At 42.7% G+C, this 25,687-nt stretch overlaps 1 protein-coding gene across 4 annotated transcripts in view; it reads right to left on the bottom strand.

The window, feature by feature from the left end:
* Positions 1-25,687, bottom strand: part of ERC2 (ELKS/RAB6-interacting/CAST family member 2) — a 1,210,774-nt gene that overhangs the window by 150,384 nt on the left and 1,034,703 nt on the right. For all 4 annotated transcript variants that reach the window (XM_040359253.1, XM_040359254.1, XM_040359255.1 and 1 more), the window contains one exon: positions 9,281-9,474. The gene's annotated coding sequence lies outside the window, so the exon portion shown is untranslated. The remainder of the gene's footprint in view (positions 1-9,280; positions 9,475-25,687) is intronic.

The raw sequence follows: 25,687 nt of genomic DNA, 5'->3' as shown, positions 1-25,687 counted from the left end.
ATTTGTGCCAGTCACAGGCTGTGTAACGCCCCTCCAGCCTGTGTCTTAGAATATGAGTGGGCTGTCATTTGCTACTGTGTATATACACCCACGTGTATGACTTTATATTAGCATGGGCTGCTCAGATGTGATAGGGAGGAAATGCTCAGCATAGAAAATCACTAAAAACTGAACATGTGCAGAGTTTCCACCACAGCTGCAAAGTCCCCAAGTGAATTAGGAACATGAACAGAGGTGGCGATAGAGAGCAACAGGATCAACCATGTTTTTTGAAGAATAAAGAAAGTAAATCCCATAGTTACTGAGTGAGTATGAATAGCATGTAATACACCATTTATTGATATTTTTTATGCTGTGGGTTTAGTGACACTTTAAGTGCCTTACCCTCACTGATACGACCTATTACTTGATGTCAGTACACTAGAAGTATACAAAGTAGGACCTATTAGTGAACTAATATAAAGGCAGCACACTGAAGCCTCGTACACACGACCGAGAAACTCGACGGGTGAAACACATCGTTTTCCTCGTCGAGTTCCTTGTTAGGCTGCCGAGGAACTCGACAAGCCAATTTTCTCCATTCCCGTCAAGGAAATAGAGAACATGCTCTCTTTTTGGCTCGTCGAGTTTCTCAACAGTTTCTTTGACGAAAATGTACACACGACCGGTTTCCTCGGCAAAAAAATATCTCCCAGCAAGCTTCTTGCTGGTTTTTGCCGAGAAACTTGGTCGTGTGTACGAGGCCTGATACGATTGTCCTTCTGTTCTTCTCCCCTGTAAACAAGCTTCCTGCTATCACTGTGCAAATCAACAGGGCCCTGATTAGTTACTGCTAGTCTGGGGGCTACTAATTGGTCCCTTGTGATGGCCGTTCTTCTGCCATTCTAAGTGCTGCTGTGCATAAGATTAGCAGAGGACGATACAAAGATGTATTTTTGAGCTCATGCTACTGTATATTTTTTTATACCTGACCATAGTGCCATCTTTAATGTTGTACTCTGTGGCTTATAATTCCCTTCTAATGTTTGATTGTGCTCCTGCAAAGAGCAGTAGAACATGAAGTGCCTTTTGCCCCCTTTATCTGACTCAAAATACTTTCATAAGCAAGACTGACGCTAGTGACTGTTGCATTATTAGGGGTAACACAGATACAATCACAGCTTTACCAATATGTTGAAAAGAACTGATATTAATTCAGTGCAGAATGTGTACTGTACACACAAGTATCTTGAGCACTGTGCTTCTGCTTGATTGAATGGCCACAGTAAAAGCTTCATCGGCCTTCAAACAAAAGAGCCGCTGCGTATATTGAAGTAAATGGTAAAACATGAGTCTGCCAGAACCCACTTTCATGATGAAAGGAGAGGAGACACTGGACGAGATAATGACATTAATGTTCTGAGTCTCCGCTTCCTGAGAGCTATTTTAAGTTGATACAGCAATTAACCCTTATTTGCTAATTTAATACATTTTACTAGAAGAAGAACCTTCCAAACATTCAGAAACAATTCCAAGCCACATGCTCATTGCATGCTTAACCTTGAAAAGTTCAAAATATTCCAGTTCAATGTCAGTCTGCAGAGAACAAAAGGGATTGGGATACTATGAACAATGTTTTTTTTCATGAACGCATTGGGGCTTATTTCATGAAAGCAACTATGTGCAAATAACCATGGCAACCAATCAGTTTTCAGCTAACAGTTTAGATAAGACAATGAAAGATCTTTAGTTGGTAACTATGATTTCTTTAGGACCTCCCTATCCATAAACCCCTTTTCCTTACCATAGCCTCAAGCAAGCGTGCAGTTGAATCATTTTACTTGAGAAGAGAGGAAATACGGTGAAAGGTAGAGTAGATGGTTGGAATTGAAAGGAGCTGGTTTATAAGGGTTGCAATTTTTAGGTCCAGGAATTAATGAGTGTGTAAGCTGCAGGGAAAGCTATAGTTGTAATGAATGTCAAGTCTGGTAGAGTGCTCACAAGATGAAAAGTTCTGGGTACCTGGCTCTTCTATTGCACTTTGGTCCAGAAGTGTCTGGTTTCACCAATGGGGATACCAAATTTTGCCCTTTTTTGAAGGAGGATGTATTGAGACAGAGTAGTCTTTCAAAAAGAAACACGTGGGCGCCAGTTAGATTTTTTTTCAGCTATACCATATACCATATTATCCTTAGCTCACAATAGAACTCTACTTACTCCTAACAGACTTATCTTTAGTTCAGTCTGGTACATTCCATATACTTGACCTTAGTGCTTCAGACCAATCAAAATATACCGTACTGCTATCTAATTATGAGTACTTACTGAACTTACTTATTGAGTACTTACTGAGTGTTACTGTACCGCTATCTAATTATGAGTACTTACTGTACTTACTTATTGAGTACTTACTGAGTGTTACTGTACTGCTATCTAATTATGAGTACTTACTATACTTATTATTGAGTACTTGCTAAGTGTTACTGTACTGCTATCTAATTATGAGTACTTACTGTACTTATTATTGAGTACTTGCTAAGTGTTACTGTACTGCTATCTAATTATGAGTGCAACCACCAAAAAGGTAGTTGGATGTGCATAATCTCCACTATAGATGCTTTTGGCTGTGTAATCTTTCTTAACCACCCTGGCGGTATGAATGAATGAATGAATGAATGAATGAATGAAAAATTTATATAGCGCGGCACATGCGAACTGAATCGCCTCTGGGCGCTGGTTGTTTGTGTCTCATGCCATCAGAAAAGCAGGGTCTTGATCTGCCTTCTGAACGACAGGTGGTTTTGCTCCAACCGAATGCTGGTTGGTAAAGCATTCCAAAGCCTGGGGCCCTGGAAAGCAAACCTTCTTTCTCCTTTAGATTTGTATTTGGTTTTAGGAACCATGACCAATTTTTGGTCGGTGGAACGCAGAATGCGGTTGCAATTGTGCGGTTTGATCTTGTCGCATAGATATCTAGGAGCCTTCCCATGGATGCACTTATGTGTCAGGCAGAGTGCTTTGAATGCAATTCTGTCTTTCACTGGCAACCAGTGAAGGGATCTCAGTGAAGGTGAGATTGATTCCCAAGATTTTTTCCCAGTCACAAGTCTTGCGGCCGTATTCTGTACGACTTGAAGACGAGCGATTTGGTACTTGGGGAGCCCGAGGTAAAGGGCATTTGCATAGTCCAGTCTGGAATTCACGATTGTTCCCACCACGACTGCTACGTCTTCTTTGGGGATGAATGGAATGAGTCTGCGAAGTAGGCGCATCAAATGGTGGGCCCCGCTGACTACTGACCCTATTTGTGCGTCCATAGTCATGAAGGTGTCAAACGTGACTCCTAAACTTTTGACTTTGGAGCTAGGGGCGATGATTTGTCCCAGAATGGGCGATGGTGTCCAGTTTGTTACTGGTAGTCTCTTCCGACTGGCATCGAAGATGAACAGTTCTGTTTTAGCGCTATTGAGTTTAAGATAACTCTTAGTCATCCAGTTTTCTATTGAAGAGAGACATTTCTCTAATCTGAGATGATGATCCTTTTTGTGGCAGATGCGAAAATACAATTGCGTGTCGTCTGCATAAGAGTGATAAAGTAGTTCTTGGCTACTGATAATATCAAAGAGAGGACGAAGATAGATATTAAACAGCACCGGTGATAGGGGGGATCCTTGGGGGACCCCGCAAGGCACCGTGCGTTTTTCTGACGTGAAAGATCCCAGTTTCACTGTTTGTGATCGGTTTCCGAGAAAAGAGGAGAACCATGGTAAAGCGTCTTCTGTGACTCCGGCGACTTCTGTGAGTCGTCTCAGTAGCAATTTATGGTCTACTGTGTCGAAGGCTGCGCTAAGGTCCAGCAGAACCAGGAGACACGATTCTCCTTCGTCTGCGGCCTCGAGCGCATCGTCCCATATTTTCAGTAAGGCCGTTTCTGTCCCGTGTCCGGGACGGAACCCGGACTGAAATGGATCAAGTAGGTTGTGGGTATCCAGATGCTGTTGCAGCTGATTTACCACCACTTTCTCCATTATCTTGGACAGAGCATTTAGACCTGTAATGGGACGGCGGTGAGTTGGGTCCATAGGATCCAAATTAGGTTTTTTCAAGATCGGCAGGATTGTGCCCTCTTTCAGCAGGGAAGGCACTATGCCTTCCTTGAATGACTGATTTATAAGCTGTGTGATTGGAGGCGCCAGGATGTCGGCACATTCCTTCAGTAGCTTGGTGGGGATGATGTCGTTGGGTGCAGTGCTGTTCCGCAGCGCACCAATGAATTTTTTGGTGGTATCGATGGAGATGGGTTCCAAAGTGAACTTAGTTGATTGTAGAGGCTTTCTGTCGATGTTTTGATTGAAGAGGGGACTGAGTGGAGTATTGTTTTGCCGAATACTTACCCGAATTTTTTCAATTTTGTTGATGAAGAAATCCGATAGTTCATTGCAGAACTCTTGGGAGTCTGAAGTGGAGACTTCAAGACATCCCGGATTCATGGTCTGGGTGACCATCCTGAAGAGTTCGCGTGGGCGATTCATTGCGCTGTTAATCATCATGGAAAAGTAAAGTTTTTTGGCTTTAAAAATTTCCTTGTGATATCGTGTTGTTACTGCTTTGTAAAAGTTGAGGGGGTCATCTGAAGGACTTCTTTTCCAGGCGGCTTCCGCCCTTCTGCGCTCTTGCTTCAGTAGTGACAGCTGGTTATTGAACCAGCTGGACTTTTTTGCCCGGCCGCGGACTTTGCGCTTTGGTGCTGCTAAGTCGGCTGACTGTAGCAGAGCTGTATTTATGGCATCCAGTGTATCTGAGGCTGCTAGCTGAGGCGGAATACCCTCAATTCGGTTTACCAGGGTGGATCTGAAAAGTTCAGAGTGGAGCCTTTTCTGAGATCTAGCCCAGTGTATTGTAACCGGCTTGGGAACCTTCATAGCTAGTGGAATTCTGGGAATTATGAAGCTTATTGCATGGTGGTCTGTCCATGGCAAAGGTTCATTTCCCACAATGTTTATTTTCAGATTTTGACTGAAAATTAGGTCGAGTGTGTGACCTGAAGCATGCGTGGGTCCGCATATGAGTTGCTGAAGTCCTATCCCTTCCAGGTGGTCGATGCAGGCCTCCGCGATGGGATCCTGTGAGGAGTTGGCCCACAGATTGAAATCCCCGAGCAGCAAAAGATGATTGCTGTTAAGGGCGTAAGTGGATAAGAACTCAGTTAATGCTGGAAGCAACTGCGATTTGGGCCCTGGGGGCCTATAGCAGAGGAGAATGTGAACGGTCTCCTGAGAGTGAGCTTGAATTTGAAGCGTAAGGGTTTCCATAAAAGGTAGAGGATTTTGCAGGACCGGTTTGGTGATTGCAATATGAGACTTATGAATCACCGCCAGGCCTCCTCCTCTTTGCCCTATTCTATTTTCCGTTAAGATGCGGTAGTTTGCTGGTACCAGTTCTCCGAGAATGGTGTTGCAATCGTCCGACAGCCAACTTTCTGTAATAAAGAGGCAGTCTAGATCGTTTTGTAGTAAGAAATCATGGATTTCTGATCGGTGTTTAACTGCCGATCTAGTGTTAAGCAAAGCACATGATATGTGCTTGAGCTGTGTTGAACGATTGAAATTTTTGATGATCGATCGATGATCGAGTCTCAAAAGTTGATCTGATTTTAAGGCTATTGTGGTGACGGCAGGTAATATAGTTGCGAATTGTCTCAGACCCCAAATGGTTTCTGCAGAGTATCGCAACTTAACCATTGTTGCCAGTCACCGTGGGCGGGAGTGCGGGTATTGGGTGAGAGAGGATTCGCAGAATCCTTGCTCAAGGGGAGTTAAGTTTTTGGTCCAGAGGAAGGCAAAAAAACCCTGGGCAAGCTGGCCAATGTGCTGCGGCAGGGAAAAAATTCCTTCCTGATCCCAAAAGGCGATCGGATCAAAACCCTGGATCAAAAGACTGACGGCTATGGAGGGGAAAAGGGGGGGGGGGGATGCTGGGTGTCACTGCTGCTGGAGTGTACCAAAAAATGGCCGCCAGGCAAAGCGCAGGACCCAGGCTAGGGGGGGGCTGTCAGCTTGGTAAAAGCAATAATTTACCAATGAGGTTGCTGAACAGGGGACATCTGGGGGTGTGGGGGTGGAAATCCAGAGCGATCTGTGCTTTTGGAAGTTAGTGCAGGGAGAAACGAACGGCGCGCCGGTAGGCCGCGGCTGAAGCCGCGGACTTTCCTAAGGTGCGGCGGCCGCGAAAAAGAGCAGGCTGGCGCGGGGGTGAAGGAGCGCCAAAAAATTCCGAAAAATACACCCAGGGGGGGTGACTTGGGACCACCACAAACGCGGGTGGCCGTGCGGGCGATGATGCCGGCGAAAAGATAGTGCAGAGAGCCGCAGTGTGGGGTCTGTAAGACGGCTGCCCTGATAAGGACGGCCGTCAGTAGTTCCCCAAGATGTCAGGCCCTGAGAGGCAGGGTCTTACCTGCGGAAGAAAAGAGGAGTCCTCGGGGAGAGAGAGGTGCTGGTTCCTGGTTCCAGGGAGCTGTTTCTTGGAGAGTCTGCCTGGCGTCTGCCTAGCCTCTGACTGCCAGGTCTGGGTGAGAGCAGGCTCGTAAGCGGAAGGTCCGAAGCGCCCTACTCCACCGCTGACACTGACTGACTGACTGACTGACTGACTGATAATGGTAGATGTGGTATAGATTTTTGCGTCTCAAATCGGTACATTGTTTTGCATAGAAATTTTGTATAGAATTTTATATTGTAGGCCTGTAATTCTTAGGAATAACTCACTTAAATCTGTCCAAACAAGAGTCTAGTAGACATCCCGGGTATGATAAAGTTTGAAACACAAAATCATAAATTATAATATAATAAATAACTATAAATAATTATAAAAAATAATAATATAAAAATAATAAAATAAATTTCCTCATGATTCACTATTGTTCAATTCTGCAAGTGTTCTAATTTACTATCGCTGTTTTCTAGCTGGTCTAAAACCAGTTTTCGACGTAGAGGACAACTTATTTTTTGTGTTATGTTCTGTGTACTTTTTGAATTTGCTGCTGGGCTCCGCCCCCTTGCATCGCGGCGCTCGCAAGAAACGGAGTCCGGAACACAGAGGCATTGGGCGAAGGGCACAACCCGTGGACACAGCGGGGGGACATCGCAGGATCCTGGTGACAAGGTAAGTACACTGCACCAGGATACTGCAACACAATTCGGAGTGTGGCTCGGGGTTACCATTAATGGTACTGAAAATTAACCCAGAGACACACTCTGGAATACCGCCAGGGAGGTTAAAGAAGTTTTGTAACACCTGCATTGTAATAGTTATACAGACAATAGTTATTTTTGACAGTCAAAATAAAGGCTACTTGAAAAATCTCCTTTCATGTTGTGAGTGCTGCCTGTCTGATAGTCATATCTTTCCACAACTTTCTGGATTCCCTGCATGTTTTGCCGCTTCTCCTCTGCTGTTTATTTTTCATCTCTAAGGACTATATATCCCATGGTACCTTGCTGTCTGCATGCAGTGATTCCTGTACTTATTCTGCATTCTGAAACTCCTCCACTCAGCACCTCTGTAGTTCAGAAAACAGGCTCTTGTGAATTCTGTGACACAGCCAAGCCTACTCACCAGGAATATTAATTCAAGGAATTAAATGTGTGAGGATCTTCAAAAAGTAAGTTTTCAAAATCCAGACTGTTCAGATTAAAAGGAGAAGGCTGGACAAAATTGAATACCGTATTTTCCAGTGTATAAGGCGACCGGGCGTATAAGACGTATTTTAAATTTTTTTAACAGTTTTTGTCTATATTCACCCTATAAGACGACCCTCCTTTGAGGCTTCATATTTCTTCCTTCTTGCTGGAGCTGGAGCTATACCGCACTGAGCCAATTACGGTGAGCAATGTATTTTATTAGTGAATACAAAGTCTGCTTGGATTGGCAGAGGCTGTAATATCATCAGCCCGTGCCTCTCTGACTCTCAAAGCCAATCCGAGCAGGCTACTGTATGTAAACATGCCCAAGCTACATACAGTATTACCACGTATCCAGCGGGCATCCGAGGGGATGACCCGGCATATATAAGACGACCCTTGCTGTTTGGCCATTTTTTTTAAGTGTAAAAGGTCCCCTTATACGTCGGAAAATACAGTATATGATTTTACATTTAGACCATAGATACACTTTAAAGAAGTTGTAAAGTAAAAAAAAAAATCACATTAATGCAATCTATGCATTATGGTGAAAAAACATCTGATGTTGCCACCCCCCCGAGCCCCCGTTACACTTACCTGACCCCTCGAAAGTCCCGCGCGCGGTCCCGAGATCCTCTTCACCGCTCAGCATGGCCACTGATTGGCTAGAGAGGATGGATTGAGAGCAGCGCAGCCATTGGCTGGCGCTGCTGTCAATCACATCCAGTGACGCGGCACGCCGAGGTGCGGGGCCGAGTGATACAGTGAGTGGCTATGGCCGCTCGCTGTATCACGGGAGCGCGCCTGCAATTACTCACCACCATGCGAGCTCTCTCGCATGACTGTGGTCAGTACTTGCGGGGAGGACCAGAGACAGCCGCCGAGGGACCCCAGAAGACGTGGATCGGGGCCACTCTGTGCAAAACAAACTGCACAGTGGAGGTAAGTATAACATGTTAGTTATTTTAAAAGAAAAAAAAATCCTTTACTAACCCTTTAAAAAGCCACAAAAATGTTCATCATTCTACAGTTACTTATGTATATACAGTATGAGCTTTCTATTATCTTATTATTTTCAGTTGGAGCTGTGCCTGTGAGTTATGCTTACTGGTGCTGGCAAAGAAAAAAAAATGTAAAACAGATATGTAAATTTCTAAAGTTTAATAAATAAGATGGTTATCTAGTACATAAAATAATTTACCTTTTGCAACACGGGAAAGGCAAGACTGTATGGTTATTTTCATTGACTATCCGTGCATTAAGAAATTAACAGAAATACAGTCATTCTATTTAACAGAATTCTTGTCGCCTCTAGGTTTTAAATTCTCATAATGTCAAAGTAAGTTTATGCTTCAGTAACCAGCAGCGCGGCACATAAATAATTTTTTAGCTATGTGCTTACATATTTAAGACACTAGAAATTCTCATGGGTTACAACAACACTTTGAACGTTCCAGAGTAAATTAAACACCTGCAAATTAATATGTGCTTGCCCTTTAGCATTCTAAAGTAGGCATCATGCCACAATGAGTATAGTATGTTTCACTGCATTTCTTATGAAAAGATAAAGATTTATTAGTCCCACTAAGATCCAACTATTTGGCACTATATGAGACACTTACTTGCTCTGGTGTTAAGCATTGTTCCTTGTCTCTTCAGATGTCTTCCATCTCCTCCTCAAGTTCCTCCTTCCCTAATGGGCTCAGTAAAGATCAAAGTTCTTGGGGTTCTCTCTCTAGGCAAAGGTTGGATAGATGATCAATGTACAGCATGAGATCTTGTTGTGACGATGTGACTCCGGCAAAGACGGGATCATCTGTTGGAACAAGACAGATGTGGAAATGAATATTCAATATTAAATTTACAGATTTTTTATTGGTTATAACCCAAAGAAAAAAGATTAGTAAGGCCTTTAAATATTGTGCTGCGTTTATAAAGGAATTGGCAGCATCACATCTCTGATCACCTGGTTTATCTTCTCTTTACAGGAGCAAATAACCAGACAATTTAGTGGTGGCTGATACTTCTTAAAGCAGGGCTCCACCTAAAAGGGGAAGGTCCTCCTGTTTTCTTCCTCCCCCTCCCTCCGCTGCCACATTTGGCACCTTTTGGGGGGGGGGAGCGTGTATCTGATTTTGACAGGTACCCACTCCCACTTGAAGATCACTTTGCTGTAGCTAAATCACTCAGACATTCGGCCCCCTCCTCCTTCCTCCACCGCCGGGCCATTCACAGAGCGCAGCATATTTCGCTCACGCGCAGTAGGGAACCGGATATGAAGCGGCATGGCGGCAACAGCACCTAAGAGCTGATTAAAAGATCGGCTGAGGTGCCAACATCGCAGGATTCCTGGACAGGTAAGTCCTAATATTAAAAGTCAGTAGCTACAGTATTTGTAGCTGCTGAATTTTTATTTAAAGTGGTTGTAAACTCTGTACAACCACTTTTACCTACAGGTAAGCCTATATTAAGGCTTACCTGTAGGTCCTGGAAAGATCTCCTAAACCTCCACGCTTTAGGAAATATTTACAATAAAGCTGTGCGCAGATATATTCGGCACATGCACACTTTAGAAAGGGGTCATGCCATGAATGCTGGCTCCCGTGCGCATGAGGAGTGACGTCACCCGACTCCGGCCAGTCACAGAGCCAGAGTTAGTGGCCCCCGGAAGGAAGATGGACGCTTCCAGCTAGTGGGGACAGCAGTGACATTGCAGGCTTCGGTTTCAGGTAGTGACACATAATGGGCTACTATGCGATGCATAGTAGCCTATTATGCTTTACCTTTGCAGGGAAATAAAGAGGAAGTAAAACCCATCAGGGTTTACTTCCTCTTTAACTCCGGGCAGATATAAATTGAACACATTAATACAGCTCTATGTAGCATTAAATGTATTTAACTCAGGGCAGATATAAATTGAACACATTAAATTGAACACATTAATACAGCTCTATGTAGCATTAAATTAATTTTTTAACGCAAGCAGTGTAAGAAATAAAATTTAACCCAGTGTCAACCCTTTGAAGTCTACTGAAAAAAAAAAGTATTTTATGTATAATTATGTTGGTAAAAGTAATATATACTGTATTCAATGTACACAGCTCTCAAAACGTCAGTAAACGGCATACTAGCGCATTATGTGAAACTTACCTTAAAATGAAGCTCTCCAGAGGTGTGCTGTTACCACTGGCAGGGCTCGTGGTTAGTGAGCTCTGTTTTTTTGATTGGACAAGTCGCGATGATGTCACTCCTGCACATGTGCGTGGGAGCCGCTGGTCACAGCACAGCGCTCTGAAGGAACGACACGGGTATGCCGTTTCTTCAGAGTGCATATGCCAGTGACATCACCTGCCCATTTACAAGTAAATATCTCCTAAATGGTGTACATTTAGGAGATTCCAAGATTCCACACCAACATGCAAGTGGGTCCCAACACCTTTCCTCCAAAGCACTCACCTCAAGATATGGACCTAAAACATATGTTGTTAGGTCAAATGGGCGTTTTTCCCCCAAGAGGATATGGATATATTATCTGCTATCTTCTTGGATATCCTTAGGGATAATCTTCTCCTTTTAGTTATACCAGGCTAATATCTCTTTAAGAAATCGCCGGTTTCTACCATCTCTGCTCTCAATGTAGTCAAAAACATAGGATGGTCTCTTATAGTGTAGTAAACTAGGTACCATATGTTTATCAAAGGTATTGCGCTTACATCACACATATAGTAAAAGCGCCTCTAAAAATCTCACGCTGTGCAGCCGCGATCCAACACTTCATGCGGCCTCCTGCACATTGGTGTGGAATTTTGATATTATTGAGCACAGAGTGGGGGAAGATATTGTTTGGATATAGAAAACATGTTTTGGGACTGCATACATTGCATTGGGACTGTATTGCCTATTTTCACAGACTTTAAGAGCTGTTTACTTTAAACATATATTGGTTAGTTTCACAGATTTCAAGAATCCTGTTGTTTATGCACAATTTATATGTATATTTGTATGGAGTTGTATGTTGCATAGTATATATTATAGGGATCGCCGCATGATTACTGACAACTGTCTATTTGACTTTGTGGGAACACATTTACATGTGAGCAGCACCCTTCACTTGTACTGAACAATTTTGAGATAAACACTATATTGTCAAAAGTATTGGGACACCTGACTTTACACACACATGAACTTTAATGGCATCCCAGTCTTAGTCCGTAGGGTTCAGTATTGAGTTGGCCCACCCTTTGCAGCTATAACGGCTTTAACTCTTTTGGGAAGGCTGTCCACAAGGTTTAGTAGTGTGTCTATGGGAATGTTTGACCATTCTTCCAGAAGCACATTTTTTAAGTCAGGCACTGATGTTGGACAAGAAGGCGTGGCTCGCAGTCTCCGCTTTAATTCATCCCAAAGGGATTCTATTCAGTTGAGGTCAGGACAGGGTGTGCAGGCCAGTAAAGGTCCTCCACCCCAAAGTTGCTCATCCATGTCTTTATGGACCTTGCATTGTGCTCTGGTGCACAGTCATGTTGGAACAGGAAGGGGCCATCACCAAAGTGTTCCCACAAAGTTGGGAGCAAAAAATTGTCCAAAATATCTTGGTATGCTGACACCTTAAGAGTTCCCTTCACTGAAACTAAGGGACCAAGCCCAACCCCTGTGAAACAACCCCACACCATAACCCCCCTCCACCAAATGATTTGCAGGGGTGGCCCAATACTTTTGACAATGAGAGTGTGAATGAGCAAATTTGGGGTGGAGGAACCTGACTGGCCTGCATAGAGTCCTGACCTCAACCAGAGAAGAACACCTCTAGATAGATGAATTAGAGAGGAGACTGCGAGCCAGGCCATCTCATCCAACATCAGAATCCCAAAGGGGTTCTATTCAGTTGAGGTCAGGACAGGGTGTGCAGGCCAGTAAAGGTCCTCCACCCCAAAGTTGCTCATCCATGTCTTTATGGACCTTGCATTGTGCACTGGTGCACAGTCATGTTGGAACAGGAAGGGGCCATCACCAAAGTGTTCCCACAAAGTTGGGAGCAAAAAATTGTCCAAAATATCTTGGTATGCTGACACCTTAAGAGTTCCCTTCACTGAAACTAAGGGACCAAGCCCAACCCCTGTGAAACAACCCCACACCATAACCCCCCTCCACCAAATGATTTGCAGGGGTGGCCCAATACTTTTGACAATGAGAGTGTGAATGAGCAAATTTGGGGTGGAGGAACCTGACTGGCCTGCATAGAGTCCTGACCTCAACCAGAGAAGAACACCTCTAGATAGATGAATTAGAGAGGAGACTGCGAGCCAGGCCACCTCATCCAACATCAGTGCCTGACCTCACAAATGCGCTTCTGGAAATTCTTCTTCTTCAGGTATTTATTACAATATACACACACAGAAAACTGCCAATTGTGATAATATGTGGGTAACAAATGCACAAATATGGCAATATGTGGGCAAACAAAGGGCAAGGGCGATTATATGGGGGCAACAAACATGTAATCACAACTATTTGGGGGAAACAAACTGACAATCTTGACAATATATGGTCAACCCCCCCCCCATAGAAAACAATTCCTCCCTCATTCCACACCCCCAGCAAAAGTCTTCAAGTAAAAAATCCTGCTTCTCCAGCTAAACCATTGACCTGTAAAGCAAAACCCCTACCCAGTAGACCCCCTACAAACAAAATCCCTCCTTCCCAGCAACAACCCCTGCAAACCTTAGCAAAACCCTTTTGCTCCAGCAAAACTCTCAACTGGCAAAAGCCTTTCTCCCCCAGAAAAGCCCCCGCCAGCAAAAAAAAAAAAAACTCCCATTAAAAAAACACCAGCAACTGTGCCCATGTTTCATGCTGTGAGAGTGATTATATATTGCTGATTCACTTATCTCTAGGCTACAATGGTACACAATCCCATACCCAATTTGTGTTTTGGGAGGAGACCCCTTTTTTGTCCCCTATCTTCTCCTTCAACACTGACTGACATACAGTATTCACTGATAATAATAAGTCCTTGTAGGATAAGAATACCAAATTATACACCTGGTGCGCTAGAATAGTATCTTTGGGGGAAGCATAATCTTTTTTTTACAGTAGTATAGTTGAAAACATGTAGTATTCCTGATGTTAACTCAGGATCAGCACTGGACAGCTCAACAAATACCATGGTTTATCAATAATAATTGTTCATTTTTACAGAGTGCAGACTTAAAAATAAAATACATAAGCTCTAATGCACATATTGTTCCTCTTCTCTCTTCCTTCAGTCAGAACAGTAAACAATAAAGCAAGAGTTTTCCCAACTAATATGCCCAGGCAAAAGACAAAAACTTTTTGTTGTACTATGTCGTTTTTCGGGTTGTAAAAAATTATCGTGTGTGGGCTTAAACGACGTTAAAAAACCCGCGCATGCTCAGAAGAAAGTTATGAGATGGGAGTGCTTGTTCTGGTAAAACTACAGTTCGTAATGGAGTAAGCACATTCATCACGCTGTAACAGACCGAAAAGCGCGAATCATCTTTTACAAACGCAGCAAAAGCAGCCCCAAGGGTGGCATCATCCGCATGGAACTTCCCCTTTATAGTGCCGTCATACGTGTTGTACGTCACCACACTGTGCTAGAGCATTTTTTTCACTATCATGTGTAGGTAACATCGTTTTAATGATGAAGTTGAAAAAAACGTCGTTTTTTCTAGAGGCTGAAAAACTTCGTTTTTTACAAGCCGAAAAATGATCGTGTGTACGCGGCATAAGACTAAAACTAAATTTAAATTTGATTTCACTAATACTGATCTGTAGTGCATGTTCATACCTCAATACTATAAATAATAACATACCGTATTTTACGGCGTATAAGATGACCATTTACACTTAAAAAAACAGCCAAAAAAAGCAGAGGTCGTCTTATAGACCGGGTCAGCCCCTCGGATGCCCGCTGGATGTGCGGTAATACATCGCGGGGGATGTGGTCTGGCCGCAATCGAATATGGCCGCTTAATCCCGGAGCTCCCCTCCTCCACAGAGATACACAAAGCCATCCAGCTGCCCACCCGACCTCCTTTCCCCTAGAACAGGGGATATCGACACCGCTCATCCCCCGGATTATGACCCGCTGCCGCTCCTGATCATCAGGAACACGCAGACTCATAGATTACGACAGGCAGCCCCCACAGCTTCCGGACCAAAATGGTGCCGATCGGGACAGAGACATCCCGCCACCGAACTCTCTGCCTGTGTCTGCCCCACATGACGATCAGGTATCTGACATGGAGGAGACAGAGCAGCAACAACCTCACCTGGACTTCTCTCCCTCTGATAGAGGTAAGAGATCTGCCATGTCACCTGCACACTCTCCCACAAAGCCTCCCCCTGTGAAGAGACAGCATGTCACTGAGCCTTGTAGTCCCACAGCTGACAACGTTTACAACCACAATTCCATCTACTCCATTTATCCCCAAAGAAGACGTAGCAGTCGTGGTGGGAACAATCGTGAATTCCAGACTGGACTATGCTAACGCCCTGTACCTCGGACTCCCAAAGTACCAAATCTCCCGTCTGCAAGTCGTTCAGAATACGGCCGCCAGACTGGTGACTGGGAAAAAAAAATGGGAATCAATCTCACCTTCGTTGAGAACCCTTCACTGGCTGCCAGTAAAAGACAGAATTGCATTTAAAGCACTCTGCCTGACACATAAGTGCATCCATGGGAAGGCTCCGCAATATCTTTGCGACAAGATAGAACCTCACAATTCAAATCGCGTTCTGCGATCCACCGACCAAAATCTGGTCAGGGTACCAAAAACCAAATACAAGTCCAAAGGAGAAAGAAGGTTTGCTTTTCAGGGTCCTAGACTATGGAACGCTTTACCAACCAGCATTCGGTTGGAGGAAAACCATCTGACTTTCAGAAGACGGATCAAAACTCTGCTCTTTTGATGTCATGAGACAAGAACAACTAGCGCCCAGAAGCGATTCAGTTCGCATGCGCCGCGCTTTATAAGTTTTTCATTCATTCATTCATTCATTCACAAGAAGGAAGAAATATGAAGCCTCGGGTCATCTTATAAGGTGAGTATAGGCAAAAACTCTTAAAAAATTGTAAAATTAGGGGGTCGTCTTAGACGTCCGCACGCCTTATATGCCGGAAAATACGGTATTAGATTTTTCACTCCATCAGTATATAATGAGTTTGGAAATTGTAGATAAATGTTAACTAATGCATTACAATTTAATTACAATGAATTTTAGTCGACTAAAATGTACTGGAGATTTAGTTGACTAAAAATAAAACTGTTGCAGAAGACTAAAATGGGACTGAAATGCCATTTTAGTCCTAATGTCCCGTACACATGAGTGCATTTCCAGCAATGTTTTTTTTTTTTTTTGGCCTTGTAAATTTAAGTCATTATTTGCTTTATTTATAATTCTGAAACAAATCAGAAAATGTTGCTTGATTGAGTTTGTGTCTTGATCTTTAATGATAACTAAACAAACCACCAAAGTATTAACCACTTAAGGACCGGGCCTATTTTTCAGACTTGGTGTTTACAAGTTAAAATCATTTTTTTTGCTAGAAAATTACGTAGCACGCCCAAACATTATATATATTTTGTTTCAGACAGCCCTCCTCTGGTCCTTCTCCAGACCTTTCACTTTTTGCTTCCCAGCTACTTTCCCAGCAGCAGCACAAGGTAAGGGGGGTGCACTGTGATGTAAGGGATGGTGGGGGACTCTTGACTTCTGATGATGGAGGGGCTTTTAGAATCTGATGTAAGGGGGGGGGGGGGGTGGAGTGCTCTGGACATCTAGTCTTACAGATAGAACCGGCGCTTTGAGGGTAACCATACGGCCCACAATGAAATTGAGTTTGACATCTTTGGATTAGGCAGTCCATACAGCTGTAAAACTGCAGAGTTTTACATGAAAATGTACTTGACCTGCAGTTGGTTTTCCATTTCCTATACAAGTTAATTATATTCCTACTACAAATATCCCACTGTTGGCCTGATAACGGCTAATAAGCATTTAATTCATTTTTTTATGTTGTTCTTTGGTTTTGAGGTTTTTACTACATCACATGAAAACACTGTCACGTAGAGTAGTGTCGGAATTCCTCACAATTTTCAAATTTTTAGGTCAAGGACAGATCGGAATAAGAATGTACACAAATATGACACAACCTTTAGGAAGCCCTAGGTGAGCCCATTGATATGTCACGTAACCTTCTGTGGCTTCGAAATGTAAAAGTAACCTTTACCCTTATACATTTAAACACTATAATTATGTAATTAAAAGCAATTATGTAATTCACAGTCCAACATTTTACACTATAGGAGGTATGTTTGATTCTTGGATTGGTGACCTCCAAAGGCTTTGCACACCAGATTCAAACAATGAGCCTTTAAATTGACATGGAAGCACAATCTGATTTCAACATCTGCACAGATTATACAATTAAAAGTGGAACTGGTAGATTGTTGAAATCATTAGTGAGGAATGTCTGCCATAGAGAGAGCTTGTGACTACTAATGTTCACAATCGTAAACTCCTTCCCTGCCTCCTTCCTATACACACACAACATCCCCTGGGACAAGCACAGTATAAAAATACATTATGGACCCTTTAAAAGGCCATTATCATTTGAAGGAACTGGGCCTTTTTGTAAACATTGTTGGATTTCTTAAACAAATGTCATTATTCTTAGCTGAAAAGTTACTCTCTGTAAATTAAAATATATTGCTACATGGCGGAAACCAGATCAGCGGCTTGTAGCCAAGAAAGCACATGCTAAGCTGCCTGTGCTACCGCAGCACCATTTCCATGTCTACAATAAATGAGGCTTAAGGGAGGGATTGAAAAAATAGCAAATATGATGATTGACCCACAATACCCTATTTCTTTCATTACCACTCCTAAAAACCAGGAAAATCTGTAAAATGATATGGCAGATGTATGTTGGCATATATGAGGCCATTAGCAATATCAGAGAAAGGCCCCCAGACCTCCAAAATCCATCAAAAACATTTCCAGATTGGTCAACAGCTTCTGTGGTTTCACAAAAATGATGGCAGCCTTAAGGGAAATGAGCAAATAAACAGCCTACTGTCCCGCCAATAGACCCATGTTTGCTTTGTCCAAACCCTGCTCCTTCTCCTTGACTTGCAAGGTCAACAGAACCAATTTTCCAAATTCGTGGCATACTTCATAGCAGTCCACAGACTGCTTGGGTAAGAGAAATGGTTAATCAGGAAATGGTTAATCTAGAAATGGGGATCCGGCGCTCCAGTAGGTAATACTTTTGAAATGGGATGTTGTACATTTACTGAGAAAGTCATAAGAATGCTTATAAAATGGTCCAAAGGGAAAAGTGGTTGTTTAAAAAGAGGCAGCCATCCTCAGAGTGTGTCCAGAAGCTCTGTAAAACATGTAAAAGAAACAGGGAGGGGGATGCACCACTCTGAGTGTAGTTTTAAAGTAGAAGCATTTAATGCAGAAGATTAAATGCACTTACAGGATATAAGTGGAAGTTATGCTCATCAAGGGCTATACAGTCCTGGCAGCTCTTATGTGAACCTTTGGCTCCACACACGTTCCAGGATTCCCGGTGGAAAAAGTCTGATGTATGTTGTTTTGCTGGAGGCTCCACACTGACCAGCTTGAACCACGGAAGCGGAAATTACTTCACCAGCACAGGGCGGGAGGAATGGATCAGTAGAAGGTTCTGTGAGCTCCGAGGGCGTAGCCCAGTAGTCACCAACCCTGTCCTCACGGCCCACTAACAGGCCAGGTTTGCAAGATAACGGAAATACTTTACAGATGATATTGTTTGCTGCTCAGTGATTGCAGTATTCTAGTCCGCATCTCCCCAAGATAATACATAAAACCTGGCCTGTTAGTGGGCCCTGAGGACAGGGCTGATGACCACGGGCATAGCCTATTCCTCATAAAGACAGTCCTGATCCCTTCCTTGCGCCATGTGCTGGTGACATCATTTCCGCTTCCGCTGTTCAAGCTGGTCAGCGTGGAGCTTCCTGCTTCCTGGTTTTTCTGAAGTACAGCCATCCAACAAAACAACATCCATCAGACTTTTTCCACCAGCATCCCGGATCGTGTGTGGAGCCAGAGGAACACATTAGAGCTGCCAGGACTGTATACCCCTTGATGAGCATGACTTCCACTTATATCCTGTAAGTGCTTTTAATCTTCTGCAATAAATGTTTCCATTTTAATACTACACACAGAGGCGCCTCCCCATCTCTGTTTCTTTCACAGACTGCTTGGGGTTGGTTGTGCCTGCAAAAATGACTGGCATCTAACGACTACTGCTAGATTTTAGGTATCACAAAGACTAGTCATAAATAATCAGATCCTGCCCCTAATAGTAGCAGTTCAATGCAATCTCAGAAGTGCTTGTTATTGCAAATAAAGTTTTTCCAAGTTGGGAAAGCGTTGATTCTTCCCTCTGTTCTTTGAGAAGGAGGAGGATATTGATGACATTGTTGATGTGCATTTAATATTTCTGTTCTTCAAGCAATATACAGTACATAAAACTCATAAAAACAGTATCAGTTGCTGGTGCTATAGAAGACAGATAGACAGAATTTTGAATGTCTCAATTTTACAGAAGTGTCTAAAATATACAACATTACAACAACATACAACATAAAATATACAACATATAAAACATTAGTGCATGCACAGTGTCTGCTACATTCAAGGTATGCTGCCTTAAATTAATTTAAACTGGAATTTCAGCCCTACACTATGCTTAAAATGTTCTTTCACACCTATTCTGCCTAACCTGTGTTAAAATGTATGGGCCAGATTCTCGTAGGGAGCGCGTATTTGTGAGCGGGCGTAACGTATCCTATTTACGCTACGCCTCCGCAACTTTGACAGGCAAGTACAGTATTCTCAAAGCAAAGTTGCTGCGGCGTAGCGTAAATAGTCCAGCGTAAACCCGCCTAATTCAAATATGGAACATGTGGGCCTGTTTTATGTTATTGTATTGTGACCCCACGTAAATTACACTTTTTACGAACGGTGCATGCGCCGTCCGTGAAAGTATCCCAGTGCGCATGCTCCAAATTAACCCGCAAAAAGCCAATGCTTTTAACGTGAAAGTAAATGACGCACAGCCCTATTCGCGAATGACTTACGCAAACGACGTAATCGACGGAAAATTTGACGCTGGCCGACGTCCATACTTAACATTGGCTGCTCCTCATATAGCAGGGGTAACTTTACACCGGAAAAAGCCTAACGTAAACTGTGTATCTGTAATGCGACGGCCGGGTGTACGTTCATGAATTGGTGTATCTAGCTGATTTACATATTCTAGGCGTAAATCAGCGTACACGCCCCTAGCGGCCAGCGTAAATATGCAGTTAAGATACGACGGCTTAGGCGACTTACGCTGGTCGTATCTTAGAAAAATTCTGGCGTATCTGATTCTTTGAATCAGGCGCCAAGATATGACGGCTCAGACTCAGAGATACAACGGCGTATCTGGAGATACGCCCTCGTATCTCCTACGTGAATCTGGGCCTATATGTGTATACTTATCTATTTTTAGGCCACTCTTGTCCTGTCCCTGTGTCAGTGATCGGCAGCTGCAGGGGAGATGGAGCAACTGGGAATCCAGGGAGCCGTGACATCACTCATAGGCTCCCATGTCCCAGCGCTTCCTCCTCTCCCCTTCAACCGCCACTCACTGACACAGGGGAGCTGGATCTGCGGGATCACATGGCTGAAATGGACTAAAAACAGGTACTTTTTTTTTACACAGGTTAGGCAGGATAAGTAGCAGGAAGGGGAAGGGGACATTTTTAAGCATATATAGTGGGAGAGTTCCCTGCAGTCAGAATACAATAATCAGTGTTAACGACTATAGCTGGTGGCACTGATCAAGCAAAAAAAAAAATGACTTGTTATACATAAAGCTGATCAAGAGGTTGACCTCTTTAAACCAGTCTGCCCATAAATGGATCGAAATTTGTCTGACCCCTGCTGAACCAGCCAACTTTTGATCCATCTATGGCCAGCTTTAAGAGGAGTTCCACCCCCCCCACAAAATTAAAAGTCAGCAGCTACAAATTCTGTAGCTGCTGACTTTTAATATTAGGATACTTACCTGTCCAGGGATCCCACAATGTCGGCACCCCATCCGATTTTCTGATTGGCTCGTCAGTGATGCCTTTCAACTTCACAGCCGGTTCCCTATTGCGCATGTGCGAAATGAGCTGCACTTTTTAACTGGCCCGGTAACAGAGGAAAGTGGAGGGGGCCGAATGTCGTCGGAGGAATCTTTCTGCGGCAAAGTCTACTGGAAGTGGGGGCGGGTACCTGTCAAAAACTAATTTTGGGTGGGGCTCCACTTTAAGTATTTGCAGCACTAAAAGAAGCCCTTTAACCCTCTTTGTCCCAGTCATCATTTGGTTAAATACAAAAAAAAGCAATTAGATAGTTGACTAGATATTTCTGTTATTATTGGTCCGTCACAATTTCTATCACGTGACTTAAAAAAATATATATATTGGCTACAGAAATGTGTTTTGTGACCCAAGTTCCCACGTCCTTGATAATAGTGAACAATTCCTAACTGTAAACCTGATCAGTTTAATAAAACATAACGGCAACTTTTTTATGATTAATTAGCGTATAGTCAGATTAGATTACTAAAAGCTCAGCTCAGTTTCCGTTGTAACACATAAAATTCTTTCTCGCTTCACTGGTCATCTAATAAAAGCTGGGATATGATACTCTGCTGAGACAAAAATATTTTTTATAGACAAAATAATAGACTAGTATGTACCAAACACCATTTGATATTCTTTGTTAATACTCATTTTTGGTAGTTTGCATTATATGATACCACTCAGGTATGTGCAAAAAAAAAAAAAAAAGACTAATTTGTTATCCGTTTTCCTAATACTCCTTCCTCTTAGCATTCGTTTTTTATATACATCCTGGTCATCAATATCAGATATCTAACTGGAGGACAGAAATTCATTTAAGTTTCTCCCCTGTTTCCTTAGCATGCCATTCTCCAGGGCCTCTTAGGATGCACTTAATAAGTACCATATTATTTTGCCAAAGGAGGTCCTTGAGCCGGCCTCGGGAATGTATCGCAAATTAGTAGCAGAACCACAAAGCCGTGATACAGTTGTTATTTTAAGTCAGTTTTGCAGCAAGAACAAAATGGGGAAAAAAAGGAACAATGCATTATAAATAGACCCTGATACTTTCATTGTGTGCCTGAAAATTCAGACAAACTTTATAGCTATTTTTTGAGCAATAACATAAATATATGTAGCGGGCATTTCAAAGACAGTCACATATGGGGGCTCTGCTGCTGATTAGACTTGTACACTTTTTATACACATACCAGATATAGTTAAACATCGATCTCAAACATTCCTAATTCTTTCAAGAGACTTTTTGCTGGGCATACAGTTTGGATAAACGCAGTGTTTGATTGAATAATGAAAGGCGGCTCTAGAGGCTTTCACATGCCAGTCATCAGAGCTAGAACAAGGTCCTCTAATACCCAAGGTTAGGGATGAGCCCGATGTTCACCCGTTCATCGAATTTAGAACATTATGGGGCGTTTGCTGCAAATTTGAGTGCCTGCGGAATGCCCCATAATGCACTGCGAGATCGCACTGACTGATGTGCTCGTTTAGGAGATATTGACACTACCTATAGGTAAGACTTAGTATAGGCTTACCTATAGGTAAAAGCAAAGGATGGAAGGTTACTTCCACTTTAAAAACAGCCAAGTGTAAATTTCACCATCAAGAAAGCAACAGCGTTATATGGCTTCTGCAGCCTATTCAACTCAGGTTTTTCTGCTGCTCCTCTCGTACACCAACATAAAACACAGAGACACATAACCTCGGGCAAGATCAGCTGGAATTTTTAATATGGCACTCCACATTTAGCCTTTGTGAGTAAAATGACCATAAACTGTCCAGAAGGGCTAATTGCCTTTCAAATTCCATGTGATGGTAAAATCAGGTATAGGCAGAAGGCAGACTCCTACTGTTTTAACGAGATGATCTGCCTCCAAACTTTACTGCTGGATGTCTGTACAAGCTTTAGTTTGGCTGATGCTTACAAGGTTAAAAAACCTGAACGACTAATAATGCCCTCAGCTATTCCTCCAATATTGGCAATACAAATTTTACAACGCCTCAAATAAGGAACAATGACAATGCCTTCATAATACATAGGCCTATCATACATACAGTGCCTTGAAAAAGTATTCCATACCCCTTAACCACTCCAGCCCTGGAAGAATTGGCTGCTGAATGACCGGGCCATTTTTTGAGATTCGGCACTGCGTCGTGTTAACTGACAATTGCGACGCTGTACCCAAACAAAATCTTTTTTTTTCCCCACAAAAAGAGCTTTCTTTTGTGGTATTTGATCACCTCTGCGGTTTTTATTGTTTGCCCTATAAACAAAAAAAGAGCAACAATTAAAAAAAAAAAATCTCAGTTTAGGACGATATGTATTCTTCTACATATTTTTTGTAATAAAAATCACAATAAGCGTTTATTGATTGGTTTGCGCAAAAGTTTTAGCTTCTACAAAATAGGGGATAGATTTATGGCATTTTTTAAATCATTTTTTTATAGTAATAATGGAGGCGATCTGCGATTTTTATTGTGACTGCAACATTATGGCAGACACATCGGACACTTTTGACGCTATTTTGGGACCATTGTCATTTATACAGCGATCAGTGCTATAAAAATGCACTGATTACTATGTAAATTACACTGGCAGGGAAGGGGTTAAACACTAGGGGGCAATAAAGGAGTTAAGTGTGTCCTAGGGAGTGATTCTAACTGTGGGGGGGGGCTGGGCTACAAGTGACACGGCAGTGATCACTGCTCCCCATGACAGGGAGCAGTAGATCTCTGTCCTATCACTAGGCAGAACAGGGAAATGCCTTGTTTACATAGGCATCTCTCCGTAACACGATCGTGGGCCGCCGGCAAATATCGAGTTTGTGGGGCCCACGGGCAAGTTCACGGGGAGCGCAGCAGGCATGCGCGCCTTTGGCGGCATGCGCGCTGCGTGGCTTCCTTAAAGGAGACGTACAGGTACACTTATTTGCCCACTGTTGCCATTCTGCCAACGTATAGCAGGGTACAGTGCTCAGCAAGTGGTAAAAATGTTCCACATTTTGTCATGTTACAACCAAAAACGTATATGTATTTTTATTGATATTTTATGTGATAGACCACTTCAAATTGACAAATAATTGTGAAGTGAAGGAAAATGATAAATGGGGACAAGGAAAGTAAGCTGTACATGGATCCTGCGATGCAATCCCAATGGCTCGGGATTATTGCTTTTGGTACTGAAAATTCACCCCAAGCCACACTTGGGAATACCGCTAGGAAGGTTAAGAAGACTGTGAAGTTTTTATTGAAGTCTGTGTACCCACTGGGGAGATTTACCCTCTCCCTTGTCCTGATGACCATTGTCACTGGGATAGAAATTGATGGGAGTCTGGAGACACCTATTCTGTTGACATGTATTTAGGAGGGATTTCCCCTTAATCTTCAGAGATTAGCTCTTATTCTTCCTGTTGTGTCTCCAGGACAGGAAAAGAGGGGAATCTATCTAACAAGGCGAACATAAAAAAAGTATATTAGCTGAGAGGGGTTCTAATCTTTTGCACTCACAACAAGAAAAAAGTTTTGGCTAGAGATACATTTTAACCACGCAAGGACTAGAAGGATTTGCCCCTTAATGACCAGGTCATTTATTGCGATGCGGCACAGGGTCGCTTTAACTGACAATTGCGTGCGATGATGTACCCAAACAAAATTGACGTCCTTTTTTCCCCACAAATAGTGCTTTCTCTTGGTGGTATTCGATCACCTCTGCATTTTTTCATTTTTTTGCTCTATAGACAAACAAAAAGCGACAATTTTGGGAAAAAAACACAATTTATTTTTACTTTCTGGTATAATACATACCAAAAAAAATAGATAAAAAAAATGATTTATTCATCAGTTTAGGCTGCTATATATTCTACATATTTTTGGTAAAAAAAAATGCAATATGCGTATATTGATTGGTTTGCGCAAAAGTTATCGCGTCCAGAAACTCTGGGATAGATTTGGGGACCTTTTTTATTGTTTCTACTGGTTATGGTGGTGATCTGCAATTTTTTGCGGGACTGCGACATTGTGGTGGACACATCTGACCCCAAATGACACTTTTTGGGACCAGTGACCTTATTACATTGATCAGTGCTATAAAAATGCACTGATCAATGAAAAAAATACACTGGCACGGAATGTGTTAACACTATGGGGTGAAAAAGGGGTTAAGTGCGTTCTCTAGGTGTGTTCTAAATGTAGGGGGGATGGGCTGCCTGGCACATGACAGAGATCACTGTTCCGGATCACTTGGAACAGTAGATCTCTGACATATCTCCTGTCAAAAAACAGAACATGCTGCATCTTTCCACGATGAACCAGAAACCAGCTGAAGTCAGCACTGGTCAGCTTGGAACTGTGGTAGATAGACTTGATTGAAAAGTCACCTTGATATTTTAATAAGGTTTGGATAAAAATAAAAATAAACAGTGCTTTGCATTGTTATAACACAAAGTACCGCACCCCACCACAAGTTCAGAACGGGGACCAACCTGATCCTTTTAGCATGCAGGCATGTAAGAATGGGCCGTATATTTAATAGACCAAAAAGGGAGCAAATAAGAAAAGTTCAATAGGATTGCATACTCTTTAAACAAAATTCATTTACTTTGGAAATTTTCCTGATTATATCTCATTTTGTTTTGCCGCTATTCTGTATAGCGATGTGGGTTAATACTTCTAACTGGCACAATTGTTTGCTTTGAAGTTGCAATGTTCCAAGCAAACGTAACAAACAACGTATTTGCTAATACAATTTAAGTGACCAAATAAGATATATTGTTTCACTTTATTTTCGCCTGGGTATCCTGCTAGTAACATACTGCCTGCTCTAGGACGACAACTCAG

Source organism: Rana temporaria, chromosome 7 (genome assembly GCF_905171775.1).
Source record: "Rana temporaria chromosome 7, aRanTem1.1, whole genome shotgun sequence".
Classification (NCBI taxonomy): domain Eukaryota; kingdom Metazoa; phylum Chordata; class Amphibia; order Anura; family Ranidae; genus Rana; species Rana temporaria.
This window is presented reverse-complemented; position numbering and strand designations above follow the sequence as displayed.